Source organism: Chinchilla lanigera, unplaced genomic scaffold (assembly GCF_000276665.1).
Source record: "Chinchilla lanigera isolate Chin_1 unplaced genomic scaffold, ChiLan1.0 scaffold00029, whole genome shotgun sequence".
NCBI lineage: Eukaryota > Metazoa > Chordata > Mammalia > Rodentia > Chinchillidae > Chinchilla > Chinchilla lanigera.
Genome location: NW_004955430.1, coordinates 12,215,946 through 12,221,314, shown reverse-complemented (window position 1 = coordinate 12,221,314; position 5,369 = coordinate 12,215,946). Strand labels below are relative to the sequence as shown.

Here is a 5,369-nt window from a genome sequence, read left to right as displayed (position 1 = left end):
GGCATTTTAGATTTAACTTATGAACAATTTTTTTTTTCTTTTCAGACTCCTTTTAATGTTTGTTTTGTTTTTTAAACTGGTGTCTTCAGCTCTGCATACAGGAAGCCTATGCTACAGCTCAGCTTGTGGAGCCCAGAAGGCCCAGGCCCCAGGAGTTCCTGCCAGAGCTGAGGATCACCAAATTCTTGAGTTACAACCCAAATGCCAGCCAGTTGTGAAAGGACTCACAATGCCAGAAAGTGTATATAAGAACACAAAAGTGTCAGTGTGAGCCCAGAGGCATATGTTTATGGATGTGATTTTGCTCAGTGCTATCTATAACTGCTACCATTACTGCTATCAAAATGGCCCCAATGAAGCTAAAAAAGAAGCTAAGAAAGGAAGGGAAGGTAAAGAAACCAATCACAATTGAGAAGAACGGTGTTAAAGAAAATACAGAAAGAGACAACTTTAGACCAGTTTTTAGTTCTGAGATGGCCGAGACCTAGTGAGCCAGAAGCAGGTCCTCGTGGACTACAGACTCTCCCCAGGAGGAAAAGGACACCAGAGAGCCAGACTCCTGATGTTCTAATGAAGGGACTCTCCTTCTAAACAATAACCACCTTCCATTTCATCCTCCCTTCCTGCAAGCCAAAGATGTCAACCTGAATGGTGAGTACAGCATGAAATTGTTGTTTCTGGTAAACTAGCCACATTTTATAACTTTTTGGTGAATATGCTAGGAAAATTATTGGTGTTCCTGCTAAATTGAGCACATTATAAAACTCTTCTTCATTATGAAAAGGTTATTAAGGGGTGCTTTGGGAGGTTCAGAACACATTATGGGTATTTCCATTATTTTTTATGGGAGAAATAGTCTTGATTTACAACCAGCTTGAATTACAACCAGGCTTTGTGAATGAATTGCGTTTGTAAATCAAGGGTCCACTATACCTGGCTCCACGCTTCACAGACTGACCATACTATGCATCAATGTACTTATTTGAAAAAAAAAAAATAGGCGTAAGATCATTGCCAATTCCATAGGTTTATCATGAGGACAAAATGAATTAATGCATACAAACCATAAACATTTCCTGGCACAAAGCAGGGCCTCAGTCAGCATTATCCATTATAATTCAATTAAATATTTACATGTCTAGTATTATGCTAAGGGGAATGAAATCTCCTAAAATAAAACTATGGAACAAAAATGTTGACATATAATAAATCAGTTTTAAGGAAGCAACATTTATTTCTGAAACAAACACGCAAAGCATATAAACAACATGAAGGAGTATCTATTCCTTGGAGCCAGTCTTCCTGCCTTATGTATGCAACAAGATTCTCTGATGTGATTTATGTGGATATAAAGTTTGGCATAGCTTTTCTACAGCGTGCTACTATTGAACTGAACACAACATTAATCCAACATAAAGTACCAAAAAAGTAGTCACAAATGTTTTGAGGTTTTGCTATATTTCAGTTCTGAGAAATTTCTTCCCACTTTTGGCCACCAAATTATTGACTTTTATATCGCTATCAAGTTAATCCATATCATACTGCATGATAACTACTGCATGAATCTCTTTCCAAAAAATATTTTAAAAAAAAATAAATTCCAGGGAGATTTTAATGTCCCTTCTTGATTGCCAATAAACAGGGAGGAAACTCTGTATTATCTCTACTGTTTTTGATTCGTATTATTTTGTCTTGAGACTCTGTATCATTTTGAATGTTCTTGCTTTGATTTGTTTATGTTTGCAACACTGGTATGCTGCTACTGTTCTATTTCTTTGTTTGTTTCTCATTTACTACTCTCTTTAAAATAAATTTAAAAATAATAAAAAATTAAAAAATAAACTGGGAGGAGTTTAACTTCTTTCTTTAAAAAATAGAGAAAGGTCATTCTGAGCCACCTTTAAACCAGAGTATTGCCTTTTCTTTCTCAAATTTTGTTAAATTAAAAAAAACTGGAACTATCAGAGAAAGAAGAAATTAATTCTTAACAGAATTTCAGCTCTTTAAGTGAACACCAAGTCAGTAAGATATATACATCGTAATAAATGTTAAGAACAATACTAACAATAAGTAGTTTCATTGGAATTTTAGAAACATGCAGGGGAGAATGGGAGTGCTCATTATATTTTAAATATATCATAAACTTAAAATTAATGAAGTAACCAACATGCATTCACATTTTGAAAAAACAGGAAAGCAATACAGCTACAAATATTCACCATTATTTATGACCAAGATTTTTAAGGAAATATTTTGAATTATGCCCCCAATTCTAAACACCTAAAAATTAAACAAGAAATTTTGACTAATTGGGTTACTCTTTCATAGGTTCTTCAAAATTTATCAACTAAATGACATGTCCCTACACTGTACTTTGTTAATACCATTAAACCATGGATTATCTCAGAATTAGGATAAGATTGTATACAAAAAAAAGTAGCAAAACACAGACCAGTTGTCAACAGCATAAACTTTGGAGCCAGATTTCCTGGGTTCAAACTCTCTGTAGTCTATCCCCACTACTGTACTATGTCACTGAGGGTCAGGTCCTATCATCCCTGTGTCTTGATTTCTTGATCCGTCAACAATAGTAGTGAGTACACATGAGAAATAGTTGTGGTGAACATTAAATGAGATACATAGAAAACTCTCAGAGAACAAACTGCAAGCACTCAAAAAATTGGAGCTAAATTAAAATTAATATAAAGAACTTAGAATCACAGTTGCTCATCTACAAGCTACTGCTCTTCCTTAATTCCAGTACTCAGTGGGCTACAACCTTCACAATTACCTGTTCGAAAAATGAGTTAGCTGATCTCACAGCTGACAAACTGAATTAGAATCTCCTGCGGTAAGATGCCAGGAATCTGCATCCTAAGTGGTTGTTATATACACTACAGTTCAAGAAGTAACTCATTAAGCTTAATTATGCTCAAGAATATTTCCACATTTACCTTTTGCTTTCCTTATTCCCGCACTGGAAATGAAGTCTCCTTATTCCCTTCATTCAGATCCTTCAATAATTATTAATGTATTGCCTACCATGAGCCAGGCATCATGAAGTCAAGAGCAAATTCCAAGTTCAGCTTGTACGTTGCTGTGACATCCTGTTTTGTTTTTTTTTTTTTTAATTTTATTTTAACTCAGAACAACTAAGTTTGCTTTGTCAGTTGGATAATTTTTAAGGCTGAAATGGATACCTTTAAAGAGCATGGATTCATGTTAACGGAGTCAACAGAAAGAAGCCACTCCAGCTATTTCTGCAAAGATACACAACTACTACATTTCCTACAGAAGTTGGGAAATTAGGGCTGATATGGCAAATTAATGTAACTTCACATGTCAACTCCAAATAATTATTTACAGTAATGGTACTAATTGCAACTTTGAGTGCTTCATTTGGGATTGTGAAGCTTTCAGTTTAGCAAGAGAAGTCTGATTACTAATGAGGACTACCACAGATGAAAGGAACGTTTGGAAGTAAATAACTGAACTTTTCCAGGCTTCAGATTCCCCACTGTAAGGTCATCTGGGTCGCCCACCCATTTTCTTTCCATGTCCTGACTAAAACTCAGATTACTTTCATCTCTTACAGTGCTTACAGTTTGTTCTCTGAGAGTTTTCTATATATCTCATTTAATGTTCAACGATTCCTAACCAGCTAGAGGGTTTCCAAGTTGGAGCCCTGAACACTGCGTTAGTCTCTGAAGTACTAAAAGTTACCCTGGCCCCGAACCAAAATTCCTTACACTCTCATATAAACTCGATGCCCTGACCCCTCACTGCAGCCATACTCGGAGCATCTATCCTTTTCTCTCACAGTCTGTCCTAAGGACAAGCTGCAGCCCTCTATAAATTCCCTTTGTAAATGCTTGGACTGATCACCCTGGCATTTAGTGCTTCTTTCTTTGGAATCCCAACTACCTCCACCTCCAGAGACTTTGCAACACTACTTGGTGGGAACTTCCCCGACACTCCCTGTGGGATAAAGAGACGGAGGGCAAGAGAAAAAAGAAAGAGAACATGGAGCTGAACTTCCAGCCATCTTCGGATTCCGCAACGGTACGGCACCTCCCTGACAGAGTCCTTGCTCCCCCTTTCGGTTTTAATTCTCCTAAAAGCTGCCTCCGTGTGGCACGCTGCCTGGTTCACCGGCTCTCACGAGAGGGAGCCCTTGCGCAGAACCCCAGAGATGCGACGCTGACACACTAAAAAAACAGGAAGCTTCAAATACCTACAGCGTCTGCCACTCAAAACTTTCGGAGCAACTCCGCCCTTCAATCTGACGACTCTGAGCAAGAAACACCCTCCAGACGCGGGCTCTACCCGGGACAAAGGGGTGGGGCCCGTCGCTGCGTCACTAGTCCTCGCCCGTTGGCGGGACGCTGTGACGTTACTTGTGGGGCGACGTCGCGTCACGTGACCGCCGCCAACCAGCCAATGGGTGAGCGCGGCGAAGAATTTCGAATGTGGTGGCGGCGGCAGCGGGCGGCGCGAGACGGTGCCGTGGTCCTGGGCCGCTGGAACGCGGGCCTCGCGCCAGGCGGGACGGCTTTGCGGAGTCGTGGGATGTGAGGAAGAGGGCGACAGCTGCAGAAGTACTGGCCCGAGGTATCGTTTTGGACGCGCCTGAGGACGGGCCCCCATCCATCAGCCCCCGTAACCGCGGCGTTTCCCGTGAGAAAGGCCGCGAACTTCCAGGTGCGCAGCAAGGGCTGCCTGTTCAGCCGCTCTCAGGGTCTCAGCCTGGTTGCTAAACTCGGTGGCCGCACGCTCACACCGTGGAGTCTGAACGGCCTGGCTCCTCTGGCTTCTCAGCCGCCTTGTTTGCGTTTAAATAGACGGGGACCCGAACCTCCTACCTGCTGAATTGTTTAGATGAAGTGCTACGCAGATAAAGCATTTACAGTCCTGGGAAGCCGGTCTTCGCGCAAGGACACACAAAAGGCAGCTGTTTCTTTGTGCAGCGTGCCACCCTTATCATCTTGTCTGGTCCAGGACCTTGGCTCCTTCGGTTATGCGGGAGAGACCGGCAGGTAGTAGGGTTGTACCTGGCTGCCTCTGCAGCAGGACTGATCACAGAATATGGGCGGAGAAGAACTAGGCCAGGTTCTTCTGAGTATCACACACATTGAGACCATCATCCCACACTAACTTGTCTGTGTTTTTATTCGTTCTGCCACACCCCCTGTTGACACCATTGGCCTGCACAGGAAGGAGGACCTCTGATATAGCACATTTCTTTAATGAGTTTAACTACTTTAGATGCAATAACAGACGCTTTTTTAGATAAGGCTTTGCTTTTAAAGTATCTAAACTGCATCAGTTATTTCTGCATGGCTTTTTTTTTTTTTTTTTTTTTTTTTTTT

The 5,369-nt window shown here is 41.1% G+C and overlaps 1 protein-coding gene across 2 annotated transcripts in view; it reads left to right on the top strand.

Annotated features, from left to right (window-relative positions):
* The first annotated feature begins 4,469 nt into the window (after positions 1-4,469).
* Positions 4,470-5,369, top strand: part of Sgol1 (shugoshin-like 1 (S. pombe)) — a 16,245-nt gene continuing 15,345 nt past the window's right edge. The window contains exon 1 of one of the 2 annotated variants that reach the window (XM_005387467.2): positions 4,470-4,701. The gene's annotated coding sequence lies outside the window, so the exon portion shown is untranslated. The remainder of the gene's footprint in view (positions 4,702-5,369) is intronic. The other variant, XM_005387468.2, reaches the window with a different exon arrangement.